This window comes from Artibeus jamaicensis, unplaced genomic scaffold (genome assembly GCF_021234435.1).
Source record: "Artibeus jamaicensis isolate MK-2021 breed Jamaican fruit bat unplaced genomic scaffold, CSHL_Jam_final contig_548, whole genome shotgun sequence".
In the NCBI taxonomy this organism is placed as follows: Eukaryota; Metazoa; Chordata; class Mammalia; order Chiroptera; family Phyllostomidae; genus Artibeus; species Artibeus jamaicensis.
The window spans coordinates 2086849-2113661 of NW_026521883.1; the positions used below are offsets into that span (position 1 = coordinate 2086849).

A 26813-nucleotide genomic window follows, 5' to 3' on the forward strand; every position below is an offset into this window, starting at 1 on the left:
TCTCTGTAACCTTACCTAGACTCCGGGAAGGTTCTCCCACATCTCCGGCCGACAGAAAAGGCAAAAAGGAGATGAAATCTCTGAAACAAGAGCAAGCTTGGCATTTGGAAGAAAATAAAAGAAAATGGAAGGCATGAACCACTGGGAGGTAGGTAGGACCGAGATACCCACCACCTCACAAAAGATTATATGGCATTTTACATGTACCAGGCTCTATTTTAGTCCTCCTACCAGTTCTGTAAGGTAGAGCTTTTTATTGACCGCATTTTTCAGATGGTAAAGTTGAGGCAGTGGGAGGTTAAGCAGCTTGCTGGGCGTAACTTGGGCCGTCTGCCTCCTGAGTCTGTCGACCTGGAAGGTAGATGGCGGCAGTTTATTATGGAGCACCCAAAAGGAATGTGTCAGATACTTGTACACAAAGACTGAAACACAGGGATGGCTTTTGGATTGAAGATACAGAGTTATCAGTCACAATGGCTGCGATTGATGACTTCTGATCATTTTTTAATCTGTTTTATTCTAGTAGGCTTCAAGATAATGTTATTTATTTCTGTTCCTATTCCCAATTCAGCCAAATTACTGCATGTGTTGTAGCTTTTGGCTTAAGGCCTCATGGTCTTTCATGAATTTTCTTGTGATGTATTGAAATCACAGCATTTATTCATCCTTTTGCTTTATCAAAAATTTTTAATGAAAAATACTACTATTTAAATAGTGTATACTGTAATAACAAAAATAAAAATAATATTAAACTATTCTTAATCACCATTTTAAAGGTATATATAAAATAAAGCAAAATACATGTACATTATTTTAAGAGTGTTGCAATATAACTACTTAACAAATTCACGAATATAAAAATTTCATCTGATTCTGGATTTTAATATTGTATATAAATAAGGTTCACAGGCATAGTCCTGATGTTAGTGTACCCAAAAAATCCTTGCAATTTGGTTTTAAAATAATTCTTGCTTTCACTATTGGCAAAAATACCAAACTCTATTATGAATTAAAAGAGAAACATTAGTTTGCTTTTGCCAAGGCTCTTTTTGGTTTAGCGTTGTGCTAGAGCAGCGTGAATGGCAGTCAGCAAGAGGCGGTGCAGGCTCTGGGAGGGTCTGCAGTCCAGGGAAGCATCCGCCATGTAAACACCTGACCATAACACAACAGGTGCCCAGCTCCAAGACTCACAGATAAAATCCACTGGAATCAATGACCAGAGAGGGAAAAACTGTAGCTGTTGGGAAACCCAACACCAATGCCCACTTCTTAATTTGCATAAAAATACTGCAGTAGTTAATATAGTCACTTAGAAAGATTATACATTAACTTCTGCTGTGTCTTAGAGTCACTTGAGTTTACAAACCAAATATACCTGGAGTTTAAGAATTTGAGAGAGATGTAATGAAATTTCACCATCGTGCCAATGTGGTTTTTCATTTTTCATCCTAGTTATCTGACTTCTTTATTAATATTGTCTCTTTAAGTTCAACGTCTTTTTCTTCATATTTTTTTTGCAGTTAAGTCCTTGTCCTTTAAATCTAAATAAAGCAGTTGATGCCATCCTGCTACACTTAGGCTCTGAATCAGACTCCCAGTTGGAGAGGATGAACTGACTAAATGGCTTTCTCCTCTCACTCTTCTCATACGTAATCTACGTTTATTTGACTGTGTGGCACCTGAAGAGTTGCATGGAATTATATGATCTATGAATTGTTGCTCATGAAGAAAATTAAAAGCAGACATTACTGAGTCAGATAGAATTACAAAATGCACTTATGGGGACAGGGACTATTTCTTTGCCTAGGATTATTTAGAGGTTAATTTTTTTGTATTACAATGGAATTATATGCTTAAATTGTTTTCACTTGTGTCTGTCAGCAGGATGATTATGAATTCATCCAAGCACTATGAATTTTGTGCTGGCTATTTTCCCAACTCTACTATAATACATGTGAAAATTGGATGTTTGCTGGTAAAGATAATTTCGGATAGATTTTCTAATTCGGTCCACTAAGCAACAAATTGAATTAAATGCTTAATTTAAATTTGGAAACAAAATTCTAGATTTTGATGCCTTTCCCTGTAAAAATTGTCCCAAATATGTCCTATAGTAAAATGCTGTGTCCTTTTCCATCCCCATTATAGTTTCCTTGTGTCTTTAAAAAGACATAGCCCCTCCCACTGCTCGCTCTCCTCCATAATTTAAATTAGGGACATAGTTGTTTGCTAAGCCTCTGTTCTCATTTTTCCTTTTTTCAGAGAGCAAGGGTGCATGTTCCAGTTTGTTTTCTTCTTATGAATCTTACCTGTATTGTTTCTGGCTTCACTAGTGTGTGTGTCTGTGTGTGTGTGTTTATGCTTTAAGCTCTCCCCCTCCACTGCTGTCCTTAGCCCTGCCCATGGATTCAGGACCAATCTTCCTTCCCTCACTCCAATTCTCTTACTATCTGCACTATGCTCACAAAATCTGTTCATTCTTAAGTGGAAACTGGTAAAAAGTTTGATGGTCTTTGAGTTATAATGTGGCTGACAATTAGTTAAGACTTTTTTTCTAAGTGACAAAAATACTAATTTAAACAGGCTTAAGGAGAGAGGGAGAGAGAGAGAGAGAGAGAGAGAAATGCATCATGGGCTCATACGAAACAACTAGAGAAGTTTTGGATGGCCAGAATCCAGAGGTACAAATGACACAGCAGCTTCCTCTATGAGGTATGCCCTGGAAAGTTTAGCTAATACCAGGCAAATTCAACTCCAGCAGACCTTCCCCCCTCCCCGCCCCTGATATTCCAATGCAAATTCTCAGATCAGTTCTTCATTAGACCAATTCAGATCACTTGCCATCTCCAAGCCAATGATTGTTACCAAAGGCATGGAATATGTTAATTGGGCAAGCCTGGGTCCTGTGTCTATTCTTGGATTCTGGGAATGGAGATCAACCCCATCAGAACTGCAAGGCCTTAGGTGAGGAGGAGTGATAGCCACATGAAAATCAGGGTGGTAGTACAGAAATGGATTGGATATTGACCAGGCAAACACAGTAGGTATCCATCATGATCACCTTCCAAGGCACACTATGTTCCATTCAGAACCGTGGTTTCTGTATTTGGGTTTTGAACTCTACCCACTTCAATAAAAATTACTGTAGAATAAAGTGTTTTCATTTAATACTAATAGCAAATCATGACTGTAGAGTAATAGAGCAATGGTTTAGATTTTCTCACTTAGAGAAATGTGGCAGAAATAAATGTCTGCTATCTCTCTATCTCTGTGCTTACTAATAATAGCTTGGAGCAATAAGACAGGTTCTGGGAGAATAGGTGATAGGCAATAGGCCATTGCTGACCCCATATTCCTCAGACCTGATACCTGTGTATTGTTTGGTCTTTGAACTTGGCTTCACTCCTGGGCACACCTGATCCTGCCCTGGCTCATCTCTGCCCATGGAGAGCATGCTGAATACCTCATTATGTTAGGTTCTGTCAATATAACTACATTACAATTTGTTGCCTAATCTGTGTTGTGTGACTTCCTGGTGGCGTGGCTTTGCTCAGAACACTTCACTTAGTTGACCTTCATCTTAAGTTGTACTAATTTCCTACTTCATAGGGTGATCATAAGGAAGTTCTGAGTTAATGTGAAAGTGGCCTGGCATATAGACAGCAGCCAGTAAGTAGAGGTTATCCCTGGAAACATGTCCTCAGGGGGCAAGATCTCTGCTTGCTCCTCTGGCTCCACCTTTTAGAATTTTCTTCTGTTCAATTTCTTCCTTATGTCTCCTTCATCCAGTCACATTTGGTGAAGTTTTTTCTTTTCCTATGAGAAGAACATTTAACATGACACTGATCCTCTTAACAAAATTAAAGAATGTATAACATATTATTGTTGGCTATAGTTGGTAAATTCTTCATGAGTTTATTGTAAGTTCTATTGCACTTACTGAGCACCTGCTATATGCCTAATAACCTTAGATTGTTATTCATTTGATCCTCACAACAAAATTAGAGGTAGATAGTATTTATTGATTTTATTCAACAGATAGGGAAACTTAGTCTCTGACTAAGGTCAGAATCAATCTGACACCCTTGTTCTCATCTAACGACTGGTTCAGAAACTTCAGAATACAGAGGAATCACCTGCAATGTGTTCAAAGTGCAGATTTCTGAAGCTCAACTTTCAAAGGTTCTGATGAGAGGGCTCTGCGGTAGGTCAAAGAAATATTCATTTGTAACAAGATGTCCAGGTGATTTCACAGGTGGTCCACAAACCGCATGCCTTCATCAGGCTTTCAGATGACTGATTCCCCTTCCTGTGGTTTTGCACCTCTCCCAGCTTCTCTAGCGGGAGGAGAGAACTGCTCTTCTACCTGGAGATTCTGGCAACTGCCCTGAGCCATCCTCTCCTGGTTTTCTGGGGGTTTTCTTGTTTGTTTGTTTTGTTTTCCAAACAATTCCTGAATCCTTATCAAAGTAATCTGATTTCCCTCTGAGCCATTAGCACTTATGCTGAGAGTGCTTGTGTGTATTATGGTTCATATGAGTATCTGCTGTGCACTGTGCACGGAACAGGAGCTCACCAGATGTTTGTTGATTACTTTTGTGTTGTGTGAATTCCCATTTAGTCCTCTCCAGTTTGTATGTTCAGGTTTCCTCAACCAGGCAGTAAAATGCTTAAGGAAAGGGGATGACAGGTCTTCCAATGCTTGTTAGCTGAGCTCTCTCCACATTTTGTATGCTCCACAAAGACTGCTGACTCAGCTGCAGCAGAAGATGCTTACTACATGTTTGTTCAAGTAATTAACCATTCCAAGGTGTTGGTTACCACTATTTTTTCATAGATGATGAGATTTTCATGGCTGGAAATCTTTTGAACATTTACACTTGGTTTTCTACCTTAAACATTCAGCAGGGAGGGAAATAATAACACAATTTTAGCCTCAGAGGTAAAATATTTAACTACTCAACATTCTTTGTTTTTGCATAAAGAAATGTTTAACCAAGATTCCTCAGGTTACAGTCAGATGGCCAAACTTTTAAAAACAAAGGCGTGGACACAAATTTGCAGGCAGGATTCACCTCAAATGCAACTGCTTGTGGATTACGTCTCTATTTCTTTGTCTTTATGGGATCTCAAGTTCTTTCTGACGCTTGGATCTGCCTGAACAAATGGTTTGTTCTTTGACACCCAAGTCCTTGTCAAGGACAATTGTCGAGATCCTGGACTGTCAGTCAGAGCACTGGAAGTTAGAAATGGAAGTATAAGACAAAATGCCTAATGTATGACATTGTGACTATAGTTCATGAGACTATAATGCCTAATTAAAATGTACTACGGGGGTGATATTTAAATGTTCTCACTAAAAAAGAAGAATAATGGTAAATATGTGAGATGATAGGTTTGTTAATTAATCTGATAGGAGGAAATCCTTTCACGATGTATATATGTATCAAATTAGCACACTGTACACTTTAAATATCTTACAATTTTATTGGTCAATTATACCCCAAATAAAGCTGAAAAATAAAAAAACTAAGAGTAAGCTCAAATGCCTGTCTTCAAGGAGTCTGCAATCTAACTGCTGTGATGGTAAATGTGCGTACCAGATAACTGAGAGTAAAAGACTATTCTTTTGTGTTTCCAGAATCTTAACGACTATCTAGTTCAAACTTCTCACTTTTCAGATAAAAAGAGTGGGAGTGATATGGCAACATCACAGAGAACGTTAAAGGCCTAGGCTGACCCAGAGCCCTAATTCCTTTATCCTATTTATGGGTCCTTTCTAAAGCACAATGAAACCTACACTTCTGGGAGAAAAATGTTTACATTTCACCAGACCGCCAGCAAGATGATGGAGACGGACAGGACCAAAAGGCTTGTCCAGCTAAAGGGTTATTCATTATATCAAAGGGTGACTATTATGGAACTGCAGCCAGAAAGCTAATTAGCATGGGTATAGGTATGTGGGTCATCACAGTTTCAAGCCAGGAGGCAGAGGATGGGATTTAGAATTGTGCTGGCCAGGAAAAATATAATGCAAGCCACACGTGCAAGCCACATGTATAATTTTAAAATTTCTGGTAGCCACAATAAAAAAGTAAGAAAAAACAGGTGACATTAATTTTAGTAATACATTTTATTTAACCCAATATGTCTAAAATATTATGATTTTCACTTATAATTAATATGAAAAGGAAAGTATTTTACATTTGCTTTCACATATTAAGTCTTGGAAATCCACTGCATATTTTATACTGGAAGCACATTTTAAATGTTTCATAGCCACAAGTGGCTGGTGGCTTCTGTATTGGACAGTGTGGGTTTGGAGCATTCTCACTGATGAGAAGGGTTGGGGGAGGAGCAACATGCCAAGTAGATTGATTGTCTTGGTCTGAGGGCCTCTTAGGGAATGCTTTTCACACTTTCACGTGTAGAGAACTCACCGGGGATATGATGAAAACGCTGGCTGTGACTCACTAGGTCTAAATTCTGCATCGCTTGCATGCTTCCCGGTGATGCTGGTCTGAGACCCACACTTTGAGCAGCCCGGTAAATTTAGGAGATCAACAACAGTGGGGAGAAAAAAAAATAAGAAAGTTCCAAGCGGGCCAAGCAGAATTTTATCAGCAGGGGAAATGTCCTTCCTCACTGAGTTCCTTGGCCCGTGAAACGGGAACTTCTACCAACACGTCTATTCTCTCACAAAAGCAGAGAGGCTTCTCCTGTTCTCTCTAGGCTGTGACTCAGGTGTGCTTCTGTGGGGGAAGAAGAAGGCACGTGTTGGTAAAAACTCGTGTGTCACATCATGAATGTGATACCTCTTTTCATTTACATAGGTCTGTTCAATGTATTTTAAAATCTTTTGTAATTTGCTCCTTAAGGTCTTGAATGTATTTTGATAGATTAGTTTCTAGGTATTTTTCCCTATGTAAAATTTATCATTTTTTTCTGTAGTAAACAATATTTTAGAAAACGATATATTTTTCCCTCAGTTTGTTGCTGGTTTCTAGAAATCTAATTAATTTTCATTTTATATCTAGAAAGCTCAGCTTTCTAAGCTTTCTTACTGATTCTCATAATTTATGCGAGAAATTTTATGGATTTTGCAAGAAGACAATCATATCATCTATAATTAATACCAGTCTTTTTTCTTTCTGATCCTATTCCTCTCCATATTTTCCTTGTTCTGTTGCACTAAGTTGTTGAGTGCATTGCTAAACTGAGGTGAAAGTGCATATATTTGTATTGATTTTGAAGCTTTAGTGTGTCATTTGTTGTATTTATATTTTATAGGTGTTCTTTTTCAATTTAAAAGCATTTTATTCTATTTCTGTTTTTTGAATCATAAATATATGCTAAATTTTATCAAATAAATTTTTGCATCTATTGAGTTGATATTTTCCCTCTTTTAAGCTTTTAAAAAACATTTTTAAATGTTTTAAATTATAGTTTACATTCAATATTATTTTGAGTTAGTTTCCGGTGTACAACATAGTGGTTGGACAATCATATACTTTACAAAGTGTTTCCCCTGATGTCCCCAGTGCCCACCCAGCACCACACATAGTTCCCCTTCTAAGCTATTAATGTGGTAAGTTAATAGATTTTCTACCACTAAACCAACTTTTCATGTCTGGAGAAAGCTGTACTTGGTTATTAAATGTATTTTCTACTTTGCCACATTTGGATGCTAATCTTTTGCTTAGAATTTTTTATATGGTTTGTGTATTACTGGGATTAGCCTGGGATACTCTTTTTTTTAAATAAATGCCTTCTTTATTTTGATATTACAGATATATTAGCCTCATACAATGTACTGGAGAGAGTTTTCCCTTTTGACCTTCTTAAAAGAATTTGTGTATGTGTATAGGGATCTATTATTTAAATATTATAAGAAGGAGCATTCCTGTGAAGCTACCTAAGCCTGATATTTTCATTTTGGGAAGACATTTATCTACTAATTCAGTTACTTTTTTTTTAAAGATTTTATCTATTTATTTATTTTAAGAAGAGGAGAAGGGAGGGAGAAAGAGGGAAAGAAACATCGATGTGTGAGAGAAATATTGGCCAGTTGCCTCTCACAGGCCACAACCAGGTCCCTGGCCACAACCCAGGTCTGTGCCCCAACCAGGAACTGAACCTGAGACCTTTAGGTTTTCTGGCTGATGCCCAACCCACTGAACCACACCAGTCAATTTGTTAGATTTTTATAGTATTGTTATTTTAAAAAAATTTCCACATAAGTTGGTTTTGGTGATTTCCATTTTAATAACTTAACCATTTCATCAATTTTAGACCTATTTTTAGCATAACTTTGTTCATTCCTTTTGTTATTAGTTTCCTGAAGAATCTACAGTTATGTCCCTGTTTTTATTCCTAAGATTATTCATTTAGAAATTCTTTTCTCTTGATCAATCCTGTCAGAATATTATCAGTGTCATGAGTTTTTTAAAAGCATTTTTAAGCAAAGTTAAATAAAGTTTTACAATGTTTAACAAAGTTTTTAAAAATAAAAACCTTTCAACTTTGTTAATTTTTTCTGTTCTGTTTTGTTTGTATTTCATTAATTCCTGTTGTCTTTACATTTTTACATTATATCATATTACAAGGAAATGGTTTTCTTTGGCTTTATTTTAATTTTTTAGTCTCAATTTTTAGATATTTTTATATATAATTTAAGGCAACACATTTTTTTTTAGCTACCACTTTATCTTTGTCCTGTAATTTTGTTTTCTAATTATACCTGCTTTTTGTACATTGGTCAATGAATTATTTTAAAGTGTTTTAAAATTTCCAAATGTGTTGTTTTATTAGCTATCATTTTGTAATTGTGCCTTATGTTATTTTCACTGGTGGAAGTGATGCCAGTCCTTTCATAATTTGTGATAGCTTGCAACAGCATATGGATATTAAAAATGTGCCTAAGAATTAATTTATTCTCAAAATTTAGGTAAGTTAGTCTATAAACTTCTTTCAAACCTTCACCAACTTAACTTCTGCTTTCTGTATCAATTACTGAGAGTGTATATTAAAAATCACCTATTACAATGATGGATTTGTTAAACTGCTCTGTACTTTTGCCTATTTAAAAATATGGGGGGGTGCGGAGGAGACTGAAGGGAGGTGGGGAGGGCTGGAGGGGTGGGCTGCTGCGGGGGGAAAAGGCAGAAAGCTGTACCCGACCAACAATTAAAATAAAATAAAAACTCACAATACATTTTAAGACTATATTAGTAAGTACAATGAAGTGTAGAATTAATTTCATGTTGTTGAACTTTTTATTATTATGCAGTGGCCTTTTCTTTTACACTTTAGTAATGCTTTTTGCCTTAAGTCTACTTTGCCTAATATCAATATAGCTTCAGAAACCTTTTATGTGAAGATGGTGGTCTCCTTGTATTTCTCCTTCCATCCTTTAAATAGATCCATGTTGTAATGTTTAAGTATCTCTGGTAAACAGTATTAATCTGGAATTCTTATTTTATCTAAGTTGACAAGCTTTTTCTTTGATCTGGAGAGTTTTAGTCTATTTATAATTATTTTCATTACTGATGCATTATTTCTGCTAATATTCCTAACTCTTTTCCCACATTTTAAATTTTGTTTCTTTTTTCATGCTTCTTTTTTACTATTTTTCTCTTTATTCTCATTGTATAGCCTCCTTCTATTAAGTTAGAGAAAATAATTTTTAATGTGTATCCATTTAGTAATCACTATATATAGTGTCTCTCTCTATACAAAAAATATATATTTTAATCCTCACCCAAGGACATTTTTTGTTTTCACTGCTTTCAGAAAGAGAATAAGAAGTGGAGAGAGGGAGAGGCGGTGGTGGGGGGGGGAGAGAGAGAGAAACATCAGCTGATTGCTTTCTGGTCTGCTCCCCAGCTGGGGGGTCGCACCAGTAACCTGTGTATGTGCTCTAACTGGACCCTTTGATCAATGGGAAGAGACTCCAACCAACTGAGCTACACTGGCCAGGGCCGTCTTTGTTATTTTAATACAATCACTTAATTTACCAAAGCTTATAGACCATTAGTTTTTCTCCTCCTTTCAAATTAGACAAAGATCTAAGAATACTTTAATTACCGTCTTCCCTACTTATACTCTATTTTTGTAGTGTATTTGAGTTCTAACCCCGCAAGACAAATTTTTATTAGTGCTGTACACAGTGATAATTTAGAGCATTTCCCCTCAGCATTTCTCAACCTCAGCACTGTTAACATTCGGGCGAGATAACTCTGTTTGGAGGAGCTGCACCCTACGTTGCGGGGTGTTCAGCAGCATTGCCTCACCTCTCCACTCCTGATGCTCACAGCCCCGCCCTCCCCAAGCTGTCACGGATAAAAATGTCTTCCAGTATTGTCAAATGCTGCCTGGCGGAGAAAAATCGCTCCACGTCGAGAACCATTGGTTTAGATCTATCCACTTCTTTAACAAACTCTCTTCTCAATATTCCGTCATGTCTCACACCTTCTGTTTTCCTCCTGCTTAAAATGAGTGACGTAGAAATTTTTTTAGTAAAGTCTATAGGATGCAAGGTAACAAATCTGTTTTCTCTTTGTTTTGGTAATTCTGATAAAAGTCTTTTTTTCCTTTGTTCTATAAAGATAATTTATTGAGTATAGGCTTTTAGATTGAGGGTTATTTTCTTTCGGCCTATTGGACAAATCATTCCATTGTTCAGTGACATTGTGGCTGCTGAGAAGAAAGGGATAATTGTTATTCATTTTTAGATAATATTTCATTTCTGTATGGCTCATTTGAAGAAAAAATGTTGTCTTTTGTATTAAGTATCATAATCATGTGTCTAGGAGTATATATCTTTTTCTTTTTGCTTATAATTTTGTTGGGCGTTCTGAATCCAAGAACTTTCAACAGTTTTGGAAAATTCTTAGCTATTATATCTTTGAAGGTTGTTTATTCCCTATTCTCTCTGTAGTGTTTCTGGAAATTGGATACATATTACATTTTCTCATGTTATCTTCTGTTTTCCTTTAAGTTTTCTTTTACATTTTCCTTCTCCTGGCCTCTCATTTCTGTATTTTTTATATTTATCCTTCAGTTTAGCAGTTGTCGCCAGTGTAGTCTGATACAGTGTTTCACCTCTGAACTGAGTTTTTACTTTTAGTATTTTTTGTTTCTATTTGTTTCTTTGCAAGTGCTCTTGAAAACTTTTCAATCATTTCTTCATTCTATTTACATTTTACAGCCCCTCTTTTTTTATTTAAACATATTAAACTAACATTCATTATTTTGTGATGATTACTGTATCTTTGTGCATCAGACTTTGTTGTCTATTGTATCTACCTGTATTCTCTCATGGCATTTTGCTTCCTGGTGTGTTTTGATTGTTGAAATATTGGGGATTCTGTAAGGCCTGGATCAATATTAATTTTTTACAGACCTGCTAGTCACATAGGGGTTACCGCTGACATGGGATCTTCAGGTTATATGTTCCATTTATGGTTTCTTTGGACCCACATACATAGTAAAATTGATCTGAACACCCATGTGACAGAGAGGTGGTGGTTTGCCTCCTTCATTCAGTACCAAGTTCCCTCGATATCCCTTCTACCCAATGAGTTTATTTCTAGAAGGTTGTAGTCATTTGCATTCTCAGCTTTTTAACAATCTTAAACTCCCCCAGCCTTTCTTTTTGAAATGTGTTGCATCTGATGCAGCCACTGTCAAGAGCTGAGAAGGGTCTGCTATTTTAAATCCTCATTTCACCCTATTTTTAAGCCAAGAAATTTCATGGATGCTGATACAAGACTGGAGACACCTGAGTCAAAGGTAAAGGATGGTTTATTTTTGTAGCAACAGGAGTATCCAGAGCATCATATTTTGCACTTGTTCCCCAGCCTCAATCCCCACAAGGTGACACAGGGTTTTCAGATGACCTCTGTGCGTTCATTGGGTTGTATTTTTGGACAGAAACTCTGAGCTTAGGGAACCCACACCTTTTCTAATGGCCATTTAAGCCTGGTTTTGCTCTGGAGGGAGACACTATCACTACATTCTAAGGCTGCCCAGTGAATAAACATTATGGAAAAAATAGTTTAGAACAAAGTATAAGGAGAACCTATTTCACAAAACAGGTAGAAACAAGAGACACCTGTGCAGAATTATTCCCCAAAAGTCATCAAAGTGGAAGGTCAAGTTTCAGTAGATATCCTTAGCATAAAAGTTATTAATGCTCACTAACCTTGGAGAATTTCTGTTTCACTTTAACCTTTGTAGCTTCTTTGTTTTTTAAACATAAAATATTTAGTATGTGTTATTCATCATTTAAAAAAAACAAGCATCTCAGAATTCTAGTTTGTTATTTTGCTGGAGATTGAAATTGCAAAGTTAATTTACAGACCTTAAAATAAGCCAACCATTTATCTCAAGCTTGTTTCTTATTGTAATTCTTCCATAGTCTGCAATATCAGAATTACAAGTAGTTCCTTTATATTTTCTTTTCTAATTTAGTATTACAAAATATAGCTTTCCATTTTTAAAAAAGATTTTTTAAGTGGCTATAAAAGATGTTTTATCATGCAAAGAAAGATTCTGCTCTTGTGTGGTATACAAAAATGGTTTTCCACATAAGCATTTGTAATCTTTGTCCTTGATGGCAGAACAGAAGAGAAACACGATGCAAATCCCAGTTAAGAACGGCATCTCCATAGATTATGGAATTAATCTTCAAGAATAAAACTGTATTAGACTAGTCTCCTCATTGAAATGGTTTTCTTCAGTTAAGTGGGAACACTTTGGAGTTGTAAATATGGATGAAATTGTTTCAACTTCCTTTATGTATGTTTCAAACTCTCACGCAGCTCATTTCCCACAAGATTTTCGTTGTGTCCATATGCATCTGGCCTATGTGTAGATTTCAGGAAATAGTTAAGCAACCAAATTTTAAAGCACAGTCTTGTTAAATTCTAGCCCCAGGCATAGCTTGTCTTTTGTATTTTGCTATCTGCAATGATAGTATTTGGTAGTGAGAAATAGAATAAGTACCATGAGAAGACATTTATATAAGAATAGAAAACCTTTGAGACAGAATTTGCCAGAATTGATTTTCTCTAGCTGACCCCTGAAAGTACCTCCTGCCACTGTTGGTGAGGTTAAAGGATTTTTGAAAGGTCACCACAAGGTGCTTACAGGTCACTCCAGCTGTAATCGTTAGTCCATTTCCAGATTCCCGGGCTATTTCACGGTTTTGTGAACTTTGGACAGTGCCAACTCCACACTGCAGGTTAAACACCATGACCCAGATAAGTAAATGTTTTTGTATCACGTTGCTGAAGAAAAAAGAGCTGGGTAGAGACCTAAGCTAAGGGTTTTTCCCCTCCCAAGTTTCATGTATTACCATAATACAGAAACTCTGCAAATCATATGCATGCGATGCTTCTTTTCATAGGTGGCAACAGATGTTCCTTTAAATACAGGTCCAATCATTTTTTAAATGCTGGCTTGAATAGAATTTTGAGTATTACAAATATATTTTGGATCCTAATCCTTTATAAAGTATATGATTTGTAAATATCTTTCTTCATTCTGGGTCTTGTTCTTTCACTTTTTACAACATTTTTTTCTATTAAAGTATAGTTGGCATACAATATTATATTAGTTTCAGGTGTACACCATAATTATTTGACAGTTACATACCTTACAAAATGATCACCACGATAAGTCTAGCCACCATTTGACACCACACATAGTTATTACAATATTACTGATTATATTTCCTATGCTTTACAGTAGCTTTTGATGGCTAGAAGTTTTAAATTTAACTATAAACTGATTTATTATTTTTTTTAACATTTGATCTTTTTGAGGTGTGATTTTAAGAACTGCCTTTTGACCCAGCAATTCTATGGCTAGGATTATACTCTAAGAATCCTGGTACACCAATTCAAAAAAAACCTATGCACCCCAATGTTCATAGCAGCACAGTTTATAATAGCCAAGTGTTTGAAGCAACCTAAGTGCCCATCAGTAAGTGAATGGATCAAAAAACTATGGTACATTTTCACAATTGGATACTATGCAGCAGAAAGAAGAAATGAGCTCCTACCCTTCATGACAGCATGGATGGATCTGGAGAGCATTATGCTAAGTGAAATAAGCCAGGTAGTGAAAGACAAATACCATATGATCTCACCTATAAGTGGAACCTGATCAACAAAACAAACAAGCAATCAAAATATAACCAGACACATTGAAATAAAGAACAAACTGACAGTAACCAGAGGGGAGGAGGGAGAGGATTACAGGGAGGAAAAGAGGAAGGATAGTCAAGGAACATGTATAAAGGACACATGGACAAAGCCAAAGGTGGGTAAAATCCAGGGTGGGAGGTGGGGATGAGTGGAGTGGAGGGAAGTGGTGGGGGGAAATGGAGACAGTTGTACTTGAATAACAATAAAAAAGGATTCCTCCCTATTCCCATATAATTTCTATTAGAAATTTAATGTTTTGTTTTTTACATTTAAGTCTATACCTAAAACTGATAATGTAATATAACTGGAACTGATTTGGAGATAAGGTGTGAGGTAAGGATCTAACTTTTTTTGACACATATAAATAATTTTCCCTGCACTATTTGATAACCTCTTCAGGGGTCACCTCCATCACATGTGAAATTTCCACACGTGTGTGAACCTGTTTCTGGCCTGTCTATTCTCTTCCATTTTGCTACTCTGTCTATTCATACAGCAATACCAGTACTGTTTGTAATTGAAAAAACAACAAAACAAAGAAGCAATCTACATGTCCAACAGGAGACTGGATGGATAAATTGTGATTGTTCATACAATTATATATTATTCAACAGTGAAAAAACGAACTAGAGCTACATGTGTTCAAACCTCATAACTATAATGTCTGCCCCCTCCAAAAAGAATTAGCAAAGCAATACCTAGAATTTTGAACCATTTTTAGAAAACCTAGAAATGTAAAAAACATAACTATGCATTGTTTAGGAATATATGGAAGTACCATAAATATATGAATAAATGCATAGGGACCATCTACCTTCAGAGCATTGTTACTTCTGAGAGATGGAAAGAACACAATGTGGAAAAGACACACAGAGGCTTCCACTGTATTTGTAATATTTCTGAAGCTGCTATGTGTACACCTGTGTTTATTTTACTATTCTTTACATATTTTTATGTCTTAAACTATTTCAGTGTTTTGCAATAACAATACAAGGTGCCTTTTCTGCAGTAGCTCTCAGAGCCTTTAATTTACCAATGAGCCTTGTCTTTATCAAAAAAAAAGGGAGCATTCTATAAATATTTTCCAAATTTAATTGAGCATGGAATCTTCTTTTCCCAAGAACACCCATTGATACCTTGGGAATTGGTCTGTTTTATGGATCCCAGATTCAGAACATGTACAATAGACCATACTGCTTATAAAGATGAGACCAAGCCAAGGTCTAATCTTTAGCGTGTCACTGAGTTACTAGAAATGCTTTGGACCCAGCAGGATGTAAAGGGAGATGTTGTGCATGTGGTTTTTTACCTTAATGTCTTTTTTCAAGTCCCTGGTTTTTTACCTTAATGTCTTTTTTCAAGTCCTTTCCTATGACTTTAATTTGTTGGGTGCATCCTCCTCCCATTCCACCCTGTGGGGGCAGTGAGCATGTTGGAAGTAGAGGAACCGATAAAGGGGAATTTTCACATGGGGAGAACACAGCTACGACACAACCTCCTCTTTGTTTCTAAAGTGCAATGCAAATAGCACACAGTGTAGAGAATGTTTGTTACAGGACGGGGGGCCACCAAAGGCATTCACTGATCAAAAATCAATTGTTATGAAAAAAATTTTATTTCCCTAATGATAGAGCATTTTTATGATGGGTTATCCTCATAAATAACATGTAGCTTTTTTTTTGTAATGAAAGTCATTGTAATGAGACTTTGTTTTAATTAGCATCTTTTAATATAGAAAAGTGAGCCTGATTCCCACTTTTTTGCAATAGGAATGCTTTATTTGGCAGACTTCATGTAAAAAAAAAAAAAAGAATGTATAAATAAAGCAGCTGATTTAACCTGGCAAGCTTCGATTCCAATTCAGAGTACTTTCCCTATTTATAAAGTGCAGTAAAAATGTTGGCCTTTAGAAACTGATATTCCCTGGGTGTGCAGATGCGGTAAGGCTTCTTTTGTTTGTTTTGTTTTGTTTTTATGAATATTGCTCTTTTTCTTAAAGTAGCAAAATTCTAATAGAAAAACTCCAAATAAGAGCTAAGGTAATGTCTGTAGGCAGATAAAAAGGAACAAATTATTTTTAAATGACTTTGTAAAGATTGTGGCCCCAAAGGGTGACCGCAGGCCTTGTGCAGTCCAGTATACGTGCTACTATGATCTTGCTTGAGGCTCATAAATCTTGTATTATTCGGAGTGAGCGTAGACACTCCAAAATGAATTTAGAGGCAAATGCAAATGTGTTTCTGGGCACAGGCTGGGTGGAGAGAATGCTGTGATCATGTCTCAAAAAATTCTAATCATCTGGTCTTATAATGAATGGATTAGTTCCTCCATTCTGCCAATAGAACATGAGCATATGAAAACTTTGAAGTGTGGGAGGCAACGGCAAAGAAAACAATAAACCGTGCATGTGAGACTGGCTTGATGCTCGGTGATTAAGAGATGAGGACCCCGCGGGTCAGCTCCCCATAGGTACAAACAGATGTTTGCACTGTTTCACAGCTGCTAAATATGATATAAATCCAAAGAATTTTTCTTGTTTTTATAAAGGAAAAAATACCCAGACAGCAAATTTTTGGTCATTCAGATACTCTTACCAAATGACATCTGGTTTCTGTACTGCTTATTTAAGCAATCCTTAAAAAAAATGTTTGCCAAGGGGAGTAACTCTAAACTTTCAGTCCTTCACTATACATAACAGTGCAGTTTAAATTACAGTGTAGCATGCAGAGTTTATTATAAGCAATGCCATTCTTTATTTCTTAACTAGCAAGTTTTACTTTTGAGAAAATGGGTTAGATATTATGTAATTAGTTTGGGGAAATCTATGGTGGAGTTACATCTAGAATATCTAGGATTCCTATCCTAATGATGGCAGAGAAAATGAATTAATTGTTTCCATATGTTAAGAATGGTGGTGAACAAAGTTAAATTCTACGGTTACCTAAACGAAAATGTCAGCAGTATAGCAAGACGGTATTTTGACTTGCATCAAGGTGAGAGAACATGAAAGGCAGAAAGGAAGCAGTGACAGGTTGAAGGTCAAGATGGAAATGAACCTTAATAAAAGACTTGCCAACTCTTTAGAGAAGACCCGTCTCTACGTCCATTGTGCCTCTGAGTTTGTATGCAGAATTTGGTTGATGATTATGCTGAACAGCAAGTATGTTTATATTGATTGTCCTCCCAAAGGTGTCTGTTCTAAGGGCCCTAATGCCCAGGTTTACAGGCTTGCTTCCTGAACTTTTTCAACCTCAAACCTTTGTGTCTGACATGGATCTATATTTTTTTTGGAGCTTTCATTCAGTGAGTGCTTAGCACTGAGACAGAAAATGTGATAATTCCATAACAAATTTGGCAATTAGCAGCATTCTTCCTTTTGGGTTTTACATCATTATTTGGCCTGCTATTGTAATTCCAGTGTGATATTAATAAAGAGTAAACAGCCTGACAAGTCCAGCTTTGCTGGAGAGTCCTCACCCGAAGATTTGCTAGGTCTGTGTAGCATTCAAACAGACAGTGCAATGGGAGTTGCCCAGAGTGACGGTAATACACTGCACGGACCTCTCTTTGTCTCCTTTAAAAATTGACGTTTGTAATGCTAAGGGAAATATGTGAGTCAGAAAAAGCTAAGAGCCATGTGATTTCACTCATATGTGGGATATAAAAACTGAAACTCAAAGATGCAGACAGACAATGGCATGGTGGTTACCCTAGAGAAGGGTGTGGGAGGTTAGTAAAGGGTAAAGGGGGCCATCTGCTTGGTGACAGATGACTTGACTTGGGGTGGTGAGCACACAGTGCAATGTACAGATCATGTATCATAGAAATGTACACCTGACACCTATACAACCATATGAATCAAAGTCACCCCAATAAATTTAAGAAAATAAAAATAAAGATAAAGTAAAAATAAATAAAATTGATATGCTTGTTTTTGGGGTACCAGGCTCTTGCCATGAGGTGACATAGGGCCTACCAGAGCTGTACTTTCAGAGAGGTAGTAGTTTTTCCTATTGTGTTTTACTTTGTAAAATTTGGATAAGCATTCAGGATTGGCGTATGTAATGATCTTAGGTTTCAGCATGAAGTCTATTCACTGCTTCACTTATTGTTTCTTTTTGATCTCTAGCAGGAATGTTGCTTCCTCCTGATCCCATGATGAGGTTTACTCCATCTCCAGCATCTGTCATCTCTGTGTTTACTAACTTTGAGAAACTTCTCATGTCAAACTTTCTTGTAAATACCATCTGCATGTGAAAGCCCCAGGTGGGGGCTCATAAAGAGGCTGTATGGAATCATAGCTGAGGAGTCCTGAATTCAGGGTGACACTCAGCTGTACGCATTGAAATCCTCCTCCCCCACACCCCCAGTGCCAAGTTCTCCTTATCACTAATAGCTTCCTATTGATGTCAGGGAGACTAAATATGCACAGGAAATATGAAGCTCTTCATTCCCTGAGAACCAGGATATTTAGCTTGTGCAAATCCCTGAACCCTAAAATGGATTTAATCAGCCCAATTCACATCATAAATATCATGTTGCAAGGACACACATGTGCTGGAACAGATATGAGATTTCATCTTAACTTTTAAATTTGCAAAATCATACCCTGTGGGCCATCAATTTTTCTTGGACACTCCAGGGACTTCATGCCAAGAGAAATTCTTGAGAGACTCCATGCCAAGTGGAATTCTTACTCACATTGAGTAAGTTCATGCTCTTTACTGAGAAGGGAACAGTTTTCTTTGTTTTCAAAGATACTATATTGCACCTTCTAGAACCCTGTTGGAACCTCTTGGCTGTTCTTCTTGCTTCCATCCTTGGACTGTTTCAAAGAAAGATTAGATGATCCCTTCCAAGGTCTATTCCTGATTTTTCTTCCTTCTCCACCCCACCTCCTGTCCCAATCTTCCTACTGTTCCTTCTTTCCTCCCTTCCTTCCTTCTTTTCTTCTCTCCTCCCATCCTCCCTTACTTCCTTCTTCTTTCCTTCTTCTCTCCCTCCTGTCTTCCAAATAGCCTACTAATATATATAGTGATTTCCTACTGAATGTTTTGAAATGAAAAGGCCAGAAGTCTTTTTAATTCAATTTTTAATTTTGTAATCATTGTAACCTGCAGTTGTGAGAGATAATACAGAGACCTCTGTTATACTTTACCAGCTTCTGCAATGGACACATCTTGCAAAACTATGGTACAATATCACAACCAGGATTTTGACATTAGTTCAGTCAAGATATGGAACATTTCCATCATTACAAAAATCCCTCACTTTACCCTTTTATAGCTATAACCCACTATACTAACCACTGGTGAATGCTAATTGATTTCTATAATTTGGTTATTTTGAGAATATTATATAAATGTAATCGTACAATATGTAATCATGAGGGTAGTTTTTTTTCACTGAGCATAATTTGCTGGACCGAGCATAATTTATCCAAGTTATTTCATATATTAATAGTTGGATCCTTTTTTTAAAGGTAAGATTTTTATTCTTTATTTATTTTTAGAGAGAGGAGAGGGTAAGGGAGACAGAAAGAGAGGGAGAGAAACATCAATGTGTGATTGCCCCTCATGTGCCTCCAACTGGGGACCTGACCTGCAACCGAGGCATGTGCCCTGACTGGGAATAGAACAGGTGACCCTTTGCTTCACAGGCCCATGCTCAATCCACTGAGCTACACCAGCTAGAGCAATTGGATCCTTTTTTATTATTGAGTAATATTCTATTATTACTCAACAATATTCCATTATTACTTTGGTATGGATGTATCAAAGTTTGTCTAACCTTTCACCCGGTGAAGCACATCTGTGCTCTTTCCAATTTGTGACTATCATCACTAAAGTTGCTATGAACATTGTGTATAGGTGTGTGTGTGAACATGTGTTCATTACTTTGGGATAAATGCCCAGGAGTACAATTGCCAAATCATATGATCATTGAATGTCTAGTTTTTTAAGGAACTACCAAGCTGTTTTCCAAAGTGGCTGTACCATTGTTCATTCTTGTCAGGAATAACATGTTATACAGTTTGTCTGCATTTGGTATTGTCAGTATTTTTTATTTCAGCCATTGTGATAGAAGTGTATTGACATCTCATTGTTGTTTAATTTGTATTTCCCTAATGACTAATGAATCTCAACAGCTTTTCAGCTTCATGTGCTTATTTGCCATCTGTATGTTCTTGTCAATGAAATGCCTGTTAATGTCTTTTGTCCATTTTATAATTAAAATTTTTTTCACTGTTGAGTTTTGACAGTTGTTTTTTTTAAACATTTTCTAGCTACTAATCCTTTGTTGGATATGTGATCCACAAATATTTCTTCCCAATTGTAGATTGTCTCTTCATTCTTTTAACAGGATCTCAAGCAGAACAAAGGTTTCTATTTTTGATAAGGTCCATTTTGTCTACTTTTTCCTTTCATGGATTATGCTTTTTGTGTCAAGTGTAAGAACTCTTTGCATAGCCTGTGTTCTGAAGACTTCTTTCTGATTTTTTTCTAAAAGTTTTAAAGCCTCTAAAGTTATAGCTTATATAGTTTATGAACGATATACATAATTTGATATGTATATCTTATATCACATGTATATCTTATATAATTTATCATTACAGTTTATGGCTGTTGACATTTTACAAGTTTGGATAAAGTATAAAAGCATTATCTCTCTTTACATGGGTCTACTCTATAATTATTTATAATGTGATTCTCTTAAATATTTCCTCTATAAGTTTAGAATCACATCTGCCAGTGCTATAACTTTGATTACATCATCAAACATAATTTAGAAAACTCAAGAAGAAAGAAGTCTATTTATCTATATATTTTCTTACTGTGTTCTTCTTTATTAGAGTTCCAAAGCTCCTATTTTTATTATTTTCTTTCTGTATAGAGAACTTTCTTCCATCATTAGTTAGGTTAGCTGTGTTGGTGACAAATTCTCTTAGTTTTCTTTCATTGGAGGATGTCTTGATGTCTAGCACAATCATGAGTCCACGTACAATCAACAAGGATTTATTAATGGGGACAAACTACTCTTGTAGGTGAGTTTCAAGTGTCAGTCACTTAAAGAAGCTCTTTGCATATGTGTTCAGGGCCAGTTAAACATGTGGTGGGTGAGCAGTGATAATCCGTGCTGTTCAGGTTATGTGACTGGTGAGAGAGAAGACTGGTACAGCTTTGCAGCTTCGTGTAGATTCCTTCTTTTTGTGTGACTACTCAGGAATGCATCTTATTTTAATTACTACATGTAGAGAATTGTGACAGAGGGTGGTCTCCTGGAAAGTCAAACCACGAGCCTTGCCATTCCTCAGGAGTCATTTGAGACGATGCCTTTTGAGATGATTATAGTTGATTGGTAATTAAAGGCCTTCCTGAACAAGCATTGATTTTTTTATTAATTTTTTAAAAACCAGGTATTTTTTTTCTGTAGATATTAAAGTAAGAATACCTACCATTTTGGAAATTGAATTTCTGAAAATATACATTTTAGTCTAATAGAAAAATAATCAGAAGGAATGGGTAGTAGTACTAGAAATACTTTTAAAATTAACTCATTTTTCAGTGTTTTATTTTTTCTTTGTTTTGGGTAGAATAACCTCTTCGAATATTTCCTGCAATGAAGGTTATTTGGTAATGAATTCCCTCAGCTTCTAGAAAAGTCTTTATTTCTCCTTCATATTTAAAGGATAACTTTGGTGGGCACACAATGCAAAATGCAGATAATGTATTATGGAAATGTACACTCAAAACCTATATGACCTTATGGACCAATGTCACCTCAATAAATTTAGTAAAATAAAATAAAATAAAATTAACTCATATTTATGGGACTTACTTTGTAGCAGGCATTGTGCTCATTGCTTTATATATACATCTCATTTAATTGTCCTAAAAGACTCTTGAAGTTCTCATGGCTATTAAAAGATGGGCTCTGGGTTTGAATCTAGGTCTGTGCGACCCCAAAGCACATACGTGTTTTCTTTCCGTGCTCTGTCGCCATCCCCCAGTGGTTGGCCCACTTGCCATACGAGGTTGTCTTATCTATACCCTGTCTCCTGTGACTGACTAGCTTCTGTGGCTACTGTGGCAACTGCTGTGGTGAGATCCCAGATTTACAATCCACGGGCCAAATTCTAAACCAAGTGCTGTTCCATTTTATTGACTTTTTAACAATGACTTCGGCATATCCTAAGGTCCATCTCAAATGCAACTTTTTTATTGAAAAAAAAAAACCCTTCCCTGATCCCCATCTTTCATTCCTTCAAAGGCAAATCTTTCATGACACTTATCTTGCCTTTTATATTAATTGTGTGCCAAACAAGAAGACAAAAATACTGTTATTTTCATCTTTTTTTACAGTGTAAGACCATGTCTTAGTCTTCTTTTTTTATTTTTATTTAATTATTTTTCAAGTACAGTTTTCTGTCTATTACTCCCATTCCAGCCCACCCCGCCCCATGCTCCCCACCTCCCTCCCATTTCCACCCCTCTTAGTCGTTGTCCATGTGTCCTTTATACTTGTTCATCTAAATCCCTCCCCTATTTCCCCTGAAATTACCTCCCCTCTCCTCTCTGGTCGTTCTTAATAGGTCTTCAATATTCATGGCTTTGGGTTTTGTAAATGAATCTTCAGGGATCAGGGATACTACCAAATCTTGTTGTACATTGTTGTGTTATTACTGATGGACTAATATACTTTTCCTACATTTGGGTTCATCTGGATAAAACACATTACTGATCTTGACAAAAAGGATAATAACCACCCACTAAATGTTCTTTGTTCACTTGCCAGCAGAATGACTCTTAAATGTAGTGAGTATTAACTCTAAAGATAGATTTCTGAGCATAAGCCTGTTACAAATACAATTCCACAAGGATATTCTTCAACTGAGAAAACAGATCAGTGACATTCTTTGAAATGTGACGGTATATGTGTGTCTGTTGTGGACATGCTATGCCTTGGTAGATGATAAAATATTTCTGGAAAAACAATCTCATTAAAAAACTAAGTATTTCATTAGTTTACGAAAAATGAAATCTGTTAAAATGTGTAAGCAATACCTTCATCAGTATTTTGAAAAGCTGCACACATGTTCCTTTAGATTTGGAAACTTTACATCTGAAATAGGAGTGTGAGACTGGCTTTTGACATTCTTACTGCAGAGGCCTCTGTGGGTTCTATGCAGAGCAACCATGCAGGTGGGAGAATCTTGGGCCAGTGGGTTCTGAGTTCTGGTGTGTAATTTTCAATTCACAGAACTGTGTTTTTTTTGGAGAATATAAGAATGTGGATTTATAGCCTTTATAATTTAGTAATTATACCCAATAAATGAAAATGACATCATATAACTTGGAGAATACAAGAATGTGGATTTATGGCCATTATAATTTAGTAATTATACCCAATAAATGAAAATGACATCATATAACTTGGACTTTAGAGTCTAAAATTGCAGAAAGATTCTGGGGACAAATGTTTATGGTGAATATTGGGGCCACTAGTTATTCACTATTGAGCCTGGAAGTTAGATGACTGTGCTGTGAGTATAAATAATTCTCAGCCATGGAAACAAGCAATGCCTTTTTTCCTCAGCACCAAAATCCCAGGGACCCATCCCACAGTGTAGATTATTCTCCTTTTCTTTCTCCTCCCCCAAAATGCCCTCTGTCCTCTTTATTACTATTTATCAATAGTAGTTCCATGTTAGAAGAAAGTTTGTAAACTACTTGGTTGAAAGAATAGTTTAGAGTCAGACAAACCTGTTTTAAACTTAGCCCTTTAACTTTCTGTGTCCCCTTAAACAAACAACTTAGTGAGGTTAGGCCCTGGTTAAAGATAGTCACTTCAGTCTCATAGGTTGTGGTGAAATTGCATGAAATAATTTACAGAACCCAGTGACAGCTGTGGTTCTTGTTATTATTAATTATTACTTATCTCTGTATTTGTAATTGTAAGTAATTTGGAATTAAAAGTCATTGGTTTTGTCTTCAACCCTAAGGATCTACCTACCTGAGTAGTTGGAACATTCCTGAAACTGGAAAGAAGGGACGCCTGTACCAGAAATGCATGCATATTTAGCATACCTAATGGGTTGCAGAGTCTGTATGTGTGATCCTCCCAGAACACTTTACTGATATTCTGAGTTAGCAGATGTCTCACTCGTTTGCTCAGCATTGCCTGGAAATGTATCAGGAGCTAGACATTGTGCTGGCACTGGGGTCCATGCGCTAGTACTGCCAGTTTTGCAAACAAAATCCATGCTTTAAATGGTTACCAACTGTTTTTTTCTCAGATAAATATACATAAGGTATCTGCTTATTCAGAATATCAGGGAAAGTGTTCTCTCTATGTATGTTGTTGCTTGGATTTGAAGATCAAATCAGAGTTCTCCAGTGGGCTTATATCTTTGTAAGTGGGGAAGCCTTGGTCACCTAAGAATGTAGCCTGTGAGCATGGTGGTGATTGTAAATAATATGGTCCCTCTCTAGAAAGAGGCCTGGGCGTTCCCCTCTGACGTCCTCAGAAATGTGTGGTCCCGCATGGGGGTTCCCATACTTGCATCCTCTGGGGACACAGGGTCACGGCTGCGACGTGATGTGTGTCTCCATCCTGTGCCAAGTGTCTCATACTGCAGAGAGAAAGGGGCTGCCGAAGCCTTCATTAGCCCGTGTGCAGATGAACATGCCGCTGTAGCTTCATTGCAATGAAGTGTTAGAGTTGATCTCCTTCATCTGTTTTCACTTTGCTAACCCACTACTACATAAGGCACCACAAAAATACATTTATTAATTAAATGTCCCACTCTCTAACTCTAAAGCAAGGCATTTGGAACCTGGGAAAATGTTCATTTGCAGCAGGGAAAAATATAAGCCAGAGAATAATTTGAATCTTGAAACTTCTGCAGTTGGAATAATAATATGGCTATAAAACCGCCTGTTCTTGGCATTGCTTAATTGGCCTATTTATTTTTCTGTCTCTGAAGCTGTCTTTAGTGACACCTACTGATAAGAGCCAATCGGAACCACGGCTGAATTCCTTCGGGCTGGACCTGCCAACAAGCTGCTCGGCCCTCCAGATGTTGCTGCTCCGTGAGAAATGAGAACTCAATAAACCAGGCTCACCCTTCCCCCGGGGTGAACGCAAAGACAGGCAGATATGGAAAATCACTGCTCAGCACCACGAACAATGCGCTCAAGTGAAGGGTTGGGCCGGTTCGTATTCGTCTTGGTGGAACAGACAGCCATGAGCCTAATGCAAGAATTTGAGCTGGCAACAGTTCAAAATGACTATACATTGAAATTGCCCAACAACAAAAAAGGCTTTTTAGCTAGGAAAAAGCCCAACAGTGGGCTTCAGCAAATGCAGTGTACTTATTGATGGGGTTAAATATGTATCGCACATGATTTTACTACACTGAACATTTATTTTTCCACTGTTTGTGTTTTTCAGAGTCCATTCTTTTGTGTTATGTAACAAATTAGAAAGATGAGGCAGTAAACAGCCTCATGGCACATCCTAACTGTGAATAATATTCAGCGAGTGTGTGCGGTTCTGGGAATAGAACAAAGTGAACCAAAGTGAATTCATTTTCGTTCTCTGAATCACAGTGTCCCAGTCTTTCCCAGTACAGGTTAGCTTCTGGTGTTGCTGGAAGCTAGTAAGAAAGTGTATTACCAGTCTTTTATCCTGAGCCAGACCCTCAATCACTTATCTGTTCATCCAAACTTACCTATACCCACATTATATGCATTCATGCACCCCATGAATGCCCAAATGGAAAGCCAACCCCAATATGTGATGAGACACTATTTTTCTCATGATAATCCCCAAGTAAACCTTTTGGTTACCTTAAATAGGGAAAGCATAATGGATATTAATAAGTTAAATTTTTATCAATGCTCTTTAATTTACTAATCTAATCTCATACAAATATACTTGCAATCCCATCTTATATATACTGATATATTAATTTAGAACCCATTTTTTGAGTTCACATCTGACATACTTTTTGTTTGAGCCCTTCACAGTAATCTTGGAGATAGTCAAGATGCGGCAGAAACTTCATCTTCACTAGAGCTATTTTTTTGAATCACCTAATACAGTCCTTTAGAGTCTGTTGCCAAAACTTCTATTTAGTTTTGAATCTGAGTTTGTAATATTCTTTTTCAAATTGTATCCCAGCCACTTGCACCCATTGCATAATATTAGGATTTTAAGAAAACTTCCCCGTGGTCCCCAGAAGAGAACCATTGGAGCGAACCTGGAAGGTCTCATTTCATGATACCCAACATGCAAAACTGTCAAACATCCAACAATAATGACTAAATCTATGGCATTGTTTTCTTTTTTAAAAGCTGCTCATATCAGATAGCTTCTACAAGCTTCCAAGACTAGCATTAATTGAGACCGTTTCAGCCTAACAAATCCCCATCAAGTGATGTTTTTTGTTCAGAATAAAGTAATTGAGAGAGCATCCCCATGAAACAAGATATTTGGCAAATACTTAACATGAGATGATCCTGTTATTTAAGAGATAATATTTGGGGGGAAACTTTGTCTAATACACAGACATATTCAGTGTATTCAGATATTTGT

At 36.7% G+C, this 26813-nt stretch overlaps 1 long non-coding RNA gene across 1 annotated transcript; it reads left to right on the forward strand.

Annotated features, from left to right (window-relative positions):
- On the forward strand, positions 1–26804 carry LOC128628144 (uncharacterized). The gene is made up of 2 exons (XR_008392475.1): positions 1–148; positions 25201–26804. It is a non-coding gene; the product is annotated as an uncharacterized LOC128628144 (long non-coding RNA).
- Positions 26805–26813: the final 9 nt, after the last annotated feature.